We start from the raw sequence: 12,371 nt of genomic DNA, 5'->3' as shown, positions 1-12,371 counted from the left end.
AGTACTCCAAAGACTCAAGAGTCATGCTTTGAGGACTCCGGTTCGAATCCCGCCATGGCAGATGGTGAAATTTGAATTCAATAAAAATCTGGAATTAGAAGTCTAAAGGTGACCATGAAACCATTGTCGATTGTCGTAAAAGAATATCTGGTTCACTAATGTCCTTCAGGGAAGGAAATCTGTCGTTGGTACATGTGACTCCAGACCCACAGAAATGTGGTTGGCTCTTAAATGCTCTCAACTTCCAACCAGCGATGCCCACATCCCATGAATGAATAAATAAAATTGCCCAGGTATGTCCTGTACACACAAAGCTGGATAAATCCAACCCAGCCAATTCCACCCCATCAGTCTACACTCGTTGTTGAAGGTCAGTCATCTTGGCCCAAGGGCATCACTGCAGGAGTTCCTCCGTGTAGTTTCCAAGGCCCAACTATCTTCAACTGCTTCATCAATGACCTTCTTTCCATCGTAAGGACGGAATTGGGGATGTTTGCTGATGACTGAACAATGTTCAGCACCATTCACCATACTGAAGCAGTCTAAATGGAGCAAGGCCTGGACAATATCCAGGATTGTGCTGACAAGTGTCAGTGAATGACCATCTCCAACGAGAGAATCTAACTACCTCCCCTTTACATTCAATAGCATCACCATTGCTGAATCCTCCACTAGCAACATCTTGAGGGTTACCAGTGACCAGAAACTTAACTGAACTAGCCATATAAATACTGTGGCTATGGCCAGAGGATAGGAATCCTGTGGCAACTAACTCACCTCCTGACTCTCCAAAGGCATGAGTCAGGATTGTGATAGATTACTCTCAATTTGCCTGGATGAGTGAAATTAAATGAAATGATCTCCAAAGGCATGAGTCAGGATTGTGATAGATTACTCTCAATTTGCCTGGATGAGTGAAATTAAATGAAATGAACGTTTGTTGGCGTTGCTCCGCATCACAATCCAGCCGTCCAGCCAACTAAGCTAACCGACCCTCTGACACTGGATGAGTACAGCTCCAACGACACTCAAGAAGCTCAACACCATACAGGGCAAAGCGGTCCACTTGATTGGCACCGCTCCACAAATATTCTCTCTCCATCATTGATACACAGTGGCAGCAATGTATACCATCTACAAGATGCACTGCAGAAAGTCAACAAGACTCCTTAGATTGTACTTCAAAACCCACAATCATCTAGAAGGCCAAGGGCAGCAGACTCATGGGAACACCAGTACTTGGAAGTTCCCCTCCATGCTACTCACCATCCTAACTTGGAAATATGTTGCCTTTGATTCACTATTGCTGGGTAAAAGTCCTGGAATTCCCTCCATAACTGCACCTGAGTGTACCTAGACCCCATGGACTGCAGCAGTTCAAGAAAGCAGCGCACTACCACCTTCTCTGTGCCTCTTTTGGTCCTGGTCCCATTGTGACATAGTTCAGGCATAGTCAGCACTATACACAACTCATACAGGCTGGTTTTAAAGTAGCATGAAGGTCTAAATGATGTCTTTGGACCAAAATGTTTGAATGAGCCACTTGACCACATGGAATAATGGCCTCATCATTGCCTAAAATACCACTGTTGAGAGGTTGGATCAAAAATTAATTTCTTAATCAATCAATATCACTCAAACCACTAAAAAGGACACAAGACTTTGTATTTACGCTGCATTTTTCACATCCATAGAATATCATAGAATCTTTACAGCATAGAAGCAGACTGTTATGTTTCTGCTCCTGGTTGCATGTTATATTGCCATGCTTGGTAATATGTTGTATTCTTTGTCCTTTCTTCAAGAATGATCTGATGTAGTGTTGACAAAGAATATACCAATCAAAGGATTGAAACAAAACTAATTTATTATTACACTACTAATTAAATGAAGTTCGCACACTCTACTGAGCTACAGATAATAATTAAGTGATGTTGAATCTGTCTTACAGTACTCAATAATCTAATTAGTCACTAACTACACTATAATCTAACCTTGTGCTAATTCTAGCTACTCGAATCTACTTGTGCTTTCACCATGCTTCTTCTTCTGCTATTCCCAGAATTCCCTGAGAGGCTGTCTTAAATACAGAGAAGAAGTAACGCCCTCTAGTGTTTGATTTACACAGAGATGTAATTATTAACCCTTCGCTAACCTGACTATATACATATCATTCCCAGACCACTTGGCCCATCAAATCTGAAAGAGAACTCCACCCAGGTCCACTCACCCACTTACCCCACCATGTCCCCTAACCTGCACATCCCTGGACACCAAGGAGCAACTTAGCATGGCCAATCAACCTAACCCGCACATCACTGGACTGTGGAACCCATGCAGGCACTGGGAGAACTTTCAAACTCCACACAGACCGTCACCCAAGGCCAGAATCAAACCCAGGTCCCTGGCTTTGTGAAGCACCAGTGATAACCACCGTGCCGCCCAATTGTTCATAGAAATTCAAAAATCATGACGATAAACTCAGGGAATTTCTTTGTGGGTCAGGAGGCACAGGAGTATTCCTTTGAGCCTTACAAGAAAATCTCTCTTTACCCTCCACTATCCTCTCCCTCCTTCTACAATGATCAATTCCAGATGCCCCACCCCTACCACCACATGTTTGTTGTTCACGAATGGCACCAAGGTTGGTGGAGTGGCTGATAGTGTTGAGGAATGTCAGAGGATACAGCAGGACATAGGTTTGTTATGGGCCAGTGTTTAGAGAACCCCAAAGTTTATCATGGAGTTCACCTGACCCACAGCTTTTAATAGATTGTGGTATGGGGAGCACATGGCCCACTCTACAGGTGTGGTACAGCAGAAATGGGAAAGTATTTTTTAAAGCAAAACAATGTTTATTCTATGAACTCAAGTTAACCTTTTTAAAACATACAGTGAACATCTTAGCAACCATTAATTCAAATACAACCCCCAAAGAATACAACACTAAGTAATTCTTATTTTCCTTTTAACATCCATAAGACTTAAAAACACCTTCTCACAGAAAGACATCAGGCTTAACTTCACTACTGAGAACAGTTACCACGTTGAAATCAGCAAATGGACACTCATAAGCTTGCAGAGATTCACACACACCCTGCTGCGATTGCAGATTCTCCAAAACTAAAATGAAAGCAAACCCACCCTGCAGCAAAAAAGCCTAAAGCGAAAGTAAAAAGCTGACTGACAGCCCAGCTCCACCCACTCTCTGACATCACTGCAGTAATAAACACCCATTTCTTAAAGGTACTCTCACTACAGATATTTATATACACACCCATTTATAAACACCCATTTCTTAAAGGTACTCTCACATGACAGGTTTGAGACTTGGGCAGAGAAATGGCAAATGGAGATTAATCCAGACAAATGTGAGGTAATGCATTTTGGTAGGTCTAACATAGAGGGGAAATATACAGTAACTGACAAAACTCTTGAGGAATATAGAAAGTCAGAGAGATCTGGGCGTACAGATCTTTGAAAGTGGCAACACAAGTGGACAAGGTAGTCAAGAAAGCATATGGAATGCTTGCCTTCATTGGATGGGGCATTGAGTATAAAAACAAGTCATGCTACAGTTATATAGATCCTTGGTACGGCCGCACTTGGAATATTGCGCACCATTCTTGTCGCCACATTACCGGAAGGATGTGGAGGCTTTGGAGAGGGTGCAGAGGAGGTTGACCAGGATGTTGCCTGGTCTGGAGGGTGTTAGCTATGCGGAGAGGCTGACTAGATTCAGACTATTTTCATTAGAATGACGGAGGTTGAGGGGTGACCTGATTGAGGTCTACAAGATTACGAAGGGCATGGATAGAGTGGATGAGCAAGCACTCTTTCCCAGGGTGGAGGGGTCAGTCACCAGGGGGTATAGGTTTAAGGTCCGTGGGGCAAAGTTTAGAGATGTGCGAGGCAGGTCTTTTACACGGAGGGTGGTGAGTGCCTGGAATGTGTTGTCAGGGACGTTGTGGAAGCTGATACATTAACGGTGTTCAAAATGCATCTTGACAAACCCATGGATTGGATGGGTATAGAGGGATATGGCCAGAAGGAAGTGCTGAGGGTTTTGGCCAATGTTGGTATCGTGACCGGTCCAGGCTTGGAGGGCCGAAGGGCCTGTTCCTGTGCTGTATTGTTCTTTGTTCTTAGTTTATGCCTCAGATCATTCCTCTGGCGCTCCGACAGAAACCTTCTGCGACCCAAAATCACTCTCACTTGCTGCCAAGGTAGCGATTACCACTAGATTCATGTTGGTGTCTGACCTCCCCATGTAAATGATTCCCAGAGTTAGGATTTCTTCAGGCACCAAAGAATGCTGATGTGCAGTTTTGCTGCTCATAGCAACCCCGCGTTCCACACACACCCAGAGTTACAAAATCATCACACTTTTGCTGTCTTTGAGATACATTAAGAACATGTAGAATTTGTCTTAACTTTGCAACATGTTAGGAATGGGGGATCCAGTAGTATGTACAGTGCATCGAATCGTGACTTTATTTTATTTAATATGTTCATTAAGAATTTTTTAACAAAATTTTCAACCGTACAAACAAACCCCCCCCCCCCCCCGTAACACAAAAGAAAGAAAGCTCGCATAGCAAGACATGATCATGGCAAGTCAATCTGATACAGAACTTTGTACATTGGATTCCTCCCGTACATATCAGTTTTCCGGATCATTCATGTATTTTCTTGCTCAAATGCCCCCCAGAAGAGCCCCCCTTCCCCCTCCTCCCCCCCCCCCCCCACCCCAAGAAAGATACCGCCCCCCCCCCCCGCCATAATTATGGATTCAATGCTGAAAACAGGTTAATAACCCGGGTACAGTACATACTGACTTCCAGTGGCGGCCATGGTGTGAGTGGTCGCACACAGGGCAGCTCCTGCTTGAAGGCACAGGAAAGATCTCTTTTTACCTGATACTGGGTGGAAATTTGATGAAAAGGTATAGGTGAAGGTCGGAGGAGTAGTTTTCCCCGGGAGTGGTATGACTGCTGGTTATCAAACCCAGCAGAAGAAGGTGACTTGGCCAAGGAGTTGGAAGAGACCTGTAGTGCAGCAGCCAGTGGAAGGATGGTGGAGGGGGAAGGGCCAGTGCAAGTAGCAAAGCCCCAGATGGAACAGTTGATGGTCTTCATCGAGGAAGGAGGTGCAGATGGATCGCTCGAAGGCCATTGAGGGAGCTGTGGCACCCCTGAGGGGTTCAATGGAGAGGGTGGTGAAATGTTTAGAGACACGGGTTGCAGATTCGAGAGATTGAGACGGTGATGTCGGACCACAGCGATCGTGTGGTGGCATTGGAGGCGGAGGTGGGTTTCTTAGGAGACCTTTGCAAGACGTTGAGAACAAAGTTGGAGGAGCAGGAAAATAGGTCGAGAAGGCAGAATCTGTAGATAGTGGACCTGTCTGAAGAAGTGGGAGGTGCGAGTGCCATGAGGTACGTTTCGAGGATGCTGGCAGAGCTGGTGGCAGAGAGGGTGCTGGACAGAACGCACAGGCAGAATCCTAGAGCAGGGAAGCAGCCGCGGGCAGTGATTGTGAGGCTCCACAAGTTCGTGGACAAGAAGAAGATTCTGCAGTGGGCCAGGGAGAAGCAGAACTGCAAATGGGAGGGAAACGAGGTCCGAATATACCAGGACATTGGAGCTGAGCTGGCAAAACAGCATGCTGGGTGCAGGGCGGTGCTGTATCGACAGCGGATCAGGTTTGGGGTGCTCTACCCGGCGAAACTATGGGTGACCTATGAAGGCCGGGAATACTATTTTGAGACCCCAGAAACTGCCAATGACTTTATCAAGGAGCAGAAACTGGTGGGGAACTGAACAGAACAATTTTGGGTGTTGGAAGAATTGTTTTTTTCTTTCGACGGCCGTCTTCACCCCCTCCTGCTGCTTGGGGCTGTGTATTTTATTTTTCATTGTCTTTTCCTTTGGGGGAGGTAACCTGTGGTTCAAGATGAGTCTTTGTTTGGGAGGGGGAGGTCAGAGGGAAGCCTTCTTCACAGAACAGACAGGTGAGGGCGGGGGAATCAACAGGAGGAGCCTTTGGGCAGGAGGAGCCATGCTGGCAGGTAATGCTGGTGAAGGGAAGTGAGGTGGGGAGCAGGTAGAGCGAGGTGGCCACGGGGGGGAGGGGGGATGTTGCGACAAGAGATTAGAGAAGAAACATGGTAAAGGGCGGAGAAAGGGGCCACCTTGGATGGGCCAGGTACACGGTGAAATTAACAGGGGTAGAGCTAAACGGTGAGGATGGTGGATGGTAGAGGGGAATGGAGGTGTAAGCCCCCAGTACGGCTGATAATATGGAACCTGCGAGAGCTTAATGGACTGATGAAGAGATCGCGGGTCTTTGCGCACCTGAGTTTAAAAGCGGAGGTGGTCTTTCTGCAGGAGATGCATGTCCGCATGAAGGACCAGGTTAGGCTGAGGAAGGGATGGGTGGGTCAGGTTTTCCACTCGGGGGTTTGATTCAAAGTTGCGGGTGTGGCAATTTTGATGAATAAGAAAACGGGGTTTATGAGCTCGAAGGAGGTGAGGGACCCAGGTGGGAGATATGTGATGGTGAGTGAGAAGGGACGCAGGTGGTATTGGTGAATGTGTATGCACCGAATTGGGACAATGTAGGTTTTATGAGGGGGTTGCTGGTAGCAATCCCGGACTTTGCCACACACCAGTTGATTATGGGAGGAGATTTTAATTGTGCCCTAGAACCGAGGATGATAGGTTGAGCCCCAGGTCAATGCGTAGAATACAAATGGCAAAGGTGCTGGGCAGGTTTATGGAAAGGATGGGTATAGGGAGTATTCAAGAATTGACTTTCTTGTGGTGAGCTGGGAGGTTTTGGTTGGGGTGGAGGGGGCAGAATACACGGGGATAGTAATCTCGGACCATGCGCCCCGCTGGCTGGAGATTCGACCTAGATCAGGACGGGAGCAGAGGCTGGGGTAGAGGCTCAGTTTGAAGTTGTTGGCAGATAGAGGGTTTAGTGACAAGGTTCGGGATGTGATTAAAGATTATGTAGAATTGAACCAAAATCGGTAAGTGCCAGCGGCCACATTTTGGGAAGCGCTAAAAGCGGTGGTCCGAGGGGAAGGTTCGGGTTTGGGCCAAGGTTTGTGGCATGGGTGTGCCTGTTATATGTGGCACCGATGGAGAGTGTGCAGATCAATGACATGGGTTCACGGAACCTTGAACTGCACAGGAGAACTAGGCGCGGTGCCCGCTGTCGTTACTGCTGTTTGCACTGGCTATAGAGCCTCTGGCAATGGCTCTTAGGGGTCTGCAGAGTGGCAAAGGATTACAAGGGGATGAAGGGAGCATGGGGTGTCGCTATACGCGTTCTCGGGATATAAGTTAAATTAGGGAAAAGCAAAGTGTTCCCGGGGAACGAGTTGAGTCAGCGAGCCAATCTAGGGGGGTTGCCATTTAAGTTGGCCAGAGACAGGTTTAGACGTGAGGATTCAGGTCACGAGAGAATGGGCGATACTGCACAAATGGAATTTAACAAAACTGGTGGAGGAGGTTAGGGAGGATCTGAAGAGGTGGGACACACTGAACTTGACGTTGGCAGGGAGGGTCCAAATAATGAAGATGAACATTCTGCCGAGGTTCCTGTTCATATTCCAGACACTCCCGATCATTGTACTGAAGGCCTTCTTTCAAAAACTGGATATGATTATCTCAGACTTTGTATGGGCAGGGAAGGTACCATGGATTAAGAGGACCCTGTTGCAGAGACAGAGGCAGAAGGGAGGGCTGGAATTGCCGAACCTGCTACATTATTTCTGGGCAGCGAACGTGGAGAAGGTGAGGTGGTGGGAAGAATAAGGGGTAGAATGGGTCAGGATGGAGGAAGAATCCATGGGGGTCCAGCTTGAGGGCTATGGTGACGGCGGCGTTGCCAATGGAGCCAAGGAAACACTCAGAATCCTGTAGTGCAGTCCACGGTGAAGGTCTGGAACCAGCTGCAGAGACACTTCAGGATAGAGGGGATGTCGGTGTTAACACCATTGTGCGAAAACCACAGTTTTGAGCTAGGGGGCATAGATGACCTGTTTAGGAAAGTGGAGAGATGTGGGGCTGGTTAAGGCAAGGGATTTGTACCTGGAAGAAGGGTTTGCCAGTAAAGAAGAACTGAAGGAGAGGGTAGAGCTCCCGAGATGAAGTGAGCTTAGGTACCTGCTGCAGGTAAGGGACTTTGCATGGAAGGTTTGGAAAGAGTTCCCCAGGTTGCCATGGTATACCCTGTTGGAGCGACTGCTGCTTCCAGATGTGGAAGGGGGAACAGGATCGGAGACATATACTGGTGGCTGGAAGAACAGGGAGATGAGCAGGTGATGAAAATTAAGGAGAAGTTCGGGGTGGGGGGGTGGGGGGGTGGGGGGGAGATCTGGGAGGGTAAACTGGGGAGTATGGAGTGAGGCACTATGAAGAGTGAATGCGACCTCCTCCTGCATAAGGATGAGCCTGATACAGTTCAATGTGGTTCACAGGGTACACATGACTCAGGCAAGAATGAGTGGGTTGTTCCAGGGAGTGACAGACAAGTGTGAGAAGTGTGGGCGAGGACCAGCGAATCATGTTCATATGTTCTGGGGCTGCGAAACGTTGGAGAGATTTTGGGCGGGAGTGTTCACGGCGTTAACAAGGATAGTGGGGTGGAGGTTGAGCCTGAGCCGGATCCATTGGTTGGGATATTTGGAATATCGAAGAAGCCGGAGCTGATGGAGGGGAGGAGGGTCGATGTTGTGGCCTTCGCCTCTCTGATTGAGTGGCAGTCAGCAACCCCATTGGGGGGTGGGCGGCTTGGCTGGGGTATATGTATGACTTTCTTCGGTTGTAAAAGATGATGTACGAATTAAGGGGTACAGCGGAGGGCTTCGAGGCAAGGTGGGGGATGTTTGTGGCTGCGTTTAAGGAGTTGTTTGTTGCATGGGGGGAGGGAGGTGAAAAGGGGGAGAATTTGTACAAACTGTATAGTGTGTTGGGGAGTTTTTTTCCCCGAATTGTTTGTTTTTTAACTTTTTATATACATTTGGAATAAAATACATTTTTTAAAAAGTAACCCAGGTACGGCAAAAAAGGTGGGTACAGTGGCACATTCACCTACATCCTGATGTGTACATCACTCAACCCCCTCACTCTGCCTCTTGAATTTACTGCAGCACATCACTCCTTGCATCAAAGGCAAATTAATTTTCTCCAGCCTCAGGAAATCAACGAGGTCGCTCACCCACATCTAGACAAGGAGCAAATAATGAGGTGGGCCAGGCAGATGAGGCACTGCACCTCAGAGGGCAGTGAGATCCGAGTGTCCTCTATCAGGACCTGGGTGCAGAGTTGGCCGAGAGGAGAGTGAACTTTAACAAGGTAAAGGCAGCCCTCTACAAGAAGGGGGTGAAGTTTGGACTGCTGTACCCGGCCAGTCTGTGGGTGGTCTACGAAGGCTGGGAATTGTACTTTGGCTCGGGGAAGGAGGAGTAGATTTTGATAAAGACAATGGACTGTCAGGAGAAGGTGGACTTTGAACTATGGTGGAGATGATGTAATGATGCTGCTGTTAACTTATGTTTGGGGCCATTTCTTTCTTTTTTGGCTTCAGGTGTGTTCTTTGTTGGGGGGGGGCGCGGTGGGGTGGTGGTTGGTCTCTCTGTTTGGGCTTAGGGAAGGGTTGTTTCTGTTTGTTTGCACTAATGTTCAAGCGGGGGGGGGGGGGGGGGGGGGGGGGGAGAGGAATCAGTGGGGGGGTAGGACACTAGGTGCCATGGGTGGAGCCTGCCAGGTTAGCTGGGCAGCTAGTTCACGGAAGTGCAATGGGGATGAGTGAAGGTCAGTGGGCGAATGAGTGCAGGGGTTGTTGCTGTGGGATTTGGGGTGGGGGAGGTGGGAGGGGGAAGTACTGCTGACAGGGGAAGGGCTTTTAAAGTGTATGGGGAGGAGGATCGATGACAGTGGGTGCCCGAGAGCGGGCCTGGGAGGTGCGGGAAACGGGCCGCAGGCTGGCCCAAGAGGGATTATAGTTGATCGTCAGGGAGGTGTGCCCCCCCCCCACCAGGCTGGTTGCGTGGAACGTGCGAGGATTGAATGGACCAGTCAAGAGGGCACGTGTGTTTGCCCACTTAAGCGATTGAGGGTGGATGTGGCCATGCTACAAGCGACGCACCTGAAGGTGGGGGACCAGATTAGGCTGAGGAAGGGAATGGGTTGGGCAAATATTTAGTTCGGGATTGGATTTTAAAACAAAGGGGGTGGCGGTTTTGATTAATAAGCGGGTGGCGTACAAGGTGGGGAAAATAGTGGCGGAGTATGGGGGAAGGTATGTTATGGTAAGCAGGAAATTGGAGGTGATGCCGGTGGTGTTAGATGTGGGACGATGTGGAATTCATGAGGCGGGTGCTGGGGAAGATTCCGGACCTGGACTCTCCTCGGATGATTATAGGGGGGACTTTAATACGATCCTGAATCCAAGACTGGACCGGTCGAGCTCGAGGCCGGCTGCAGCTAAGGATCTTCAGGGGTTCATGGGAGATTTGGGAGGCCGAGGGCAAAATAATTTTTGTTTTACCCCCATGTGTACAAGGTGTACTCCCGAATAGATTTCTTCATATTGGATACGACATTGGCAGTGGTGGTGGTTGTCGAGTATTCGGCAATAGTGGTGGGACCATGCCCCGCACTGGATGGATTTACGAGTGAGCAAAGGGGGGCCCAGCACCCAGAGAGGAGGTTGCTTGTGGGACTGTTAGCGGAGGAAGAGGTGTGTGAGCGGGTGAGGAAGACCATTCGGGGATATGTTGAGATTAATGATACGGAGGAGGTGTCGGCAGGGTGTGTGAGCGGGTGAGGAAGACCATTTGGGGATATGTTGAGATTAATGATACGGAGGAGGTGTCGGCAGGTACAGTTTGGGAGGAGGCACTGAAAGCAGTGGTCAGGGGGAGAAGGTGGAGCGGGTAGAGATAGAAAGACTAGTGGTGGAAATCCTGCAGGTGGATAGGAGATATGCAGAGGCCAGGGAGGAAGGGCTGTTAAAGGAACACCAGAGATTGCAAAAGGAATTTGGGTTGTTATCCATGGGTAAGGTGGTAGGGCAGTTGCGAAGGGTGAGAGGGGTGGTATCTGAGTATGGGGAGAAAGCAAGCAGGATGTCAGCACACCAGTTGAAGCAGGAGGCAGCGAGAGAGATTGGGAAAGTGAAGGACGCAGGTGGGAATACAGTCCCTGGACCCGGCGGGGGTGAATGGGGTGTTTAGGGTTTTACAGCAAATTGTACGAGTCGGAACCCCCAGCCGGGAAAGAGGGGATGAGACGGTTCCTGGGAGGGTTCGAGTTCCCGAAGGTTGATGAGGAGCTGGTGGTGGGCCTGGGTGTCCCAATTGGGCTTGTAGGTGTAGAAGTAGGGGCTGGAGGCGATGCAATCGGGTAAGGCCAAAGGACCGAAGGGGTACACGGTGGAATTTTATAAGACTTTCTCGGGGGTGTTGGGACTGTTGTTGGTACGGGCCTTCAATGAAGCAAAGGAGTTGGGACTGCTCGCCCCAATGTTGTCGATCTCCCTCATTTTAAAGCGGGATATGGACCTGGATAACTGTGGGTCGTACAGGCCGATCTCCCTGTTAAATGTGGATGCCAAACTATTGGCGAATATCCTGGCCAGAAGGATCGAAGACTGCATCCCAGGGGTAATAGGGGAGGACCAGACGGGATTCGTTAAAGGGCAGCATTTGGCAACCAACATTAGGAGGTTGCTTAATGCAATTATGATGCCTCCCGAGAGGTACGAGGTTGAGGTGGTGGTGGTCATGGACACAGAGAAGGCCTTTGATCGGGTGGAGTGGGAATTACTTCTGGGAGGTCGTGGGGCGATTTGGATTTGGGCAGGGATTTGTGGATTGGGTCCGGTTGCTACACCAGGCACCTGTGGCGGGTATGCGGACAAATCGGGTGAGATCAGATTACTTCAGGTTACACCGGGGGACAAGTCAGGGATGTCCACTTTCCCCACTGTTATTTGCCTTGGCTGTAGAGCTATTGGCATTGAGAGCATCGAGGGGCTGGCAGGGGATAGTATGGGGGAATGGAACACAGGGTCTCACTCTATGCGGACAATCTACTTCTGTACATATTGGACCCGCTGGTGGAGATTGGAGGGATTAGAGGGATATTAGAGGAATTTGGCCGGTTTGCGGGATACAGATATTTGGGTATCCCAGTGGCACAGGAGTGGGAGCAGCTGCATTAACTGAATTTGGCTCGGTTGGTAGAACAGATGAGGAGGGGCTTTCGGAGGTGGAATGCGCACCAGTTGTCATTGACGGGACGGGTTCAGACAGTTAAAATGACGGTCCCCACGAGGTTTTTGTTTGTTTTTCA

The 12,371-nt window shown here is 49.0% G+C and overlaps 1 protein-coding gene across 5 annotated transcripts in view; it reads left to right on the top strand.

The window, feature by feature from the left end:
- Positions 1-12,371, top strand: part of LOC140399163 (nuclear receptor subfamily 6 group A member 1) — a 684,364-nt gene that overhangs the window by 654,041 nt on the left and 17,952 nt on the right. The window lies entirely within an intron of this gene.

The sequence above is a fragment of the Scyliorhinus torazame genome, chromosome 22 (assembly GCF_047496885.1).
Source record: "Scyliorhinus torazame isolate Kashiwa2021f chromosome 22, sScyTor2.1, whole genome shotgun sequence".
In the NCBI taxonomy this organism is placed as follows: domain Eukaryota; kingdom Metazoa; phylum Chordata; class Chondrichthyes; order Carcharhiniformes; family Scyliorhinidae; genus Scyliorhinus; species Scyliorhinus torazame.
This window is presented reverse-complemented; position numbering and strand designations above follow the sequence as displayed.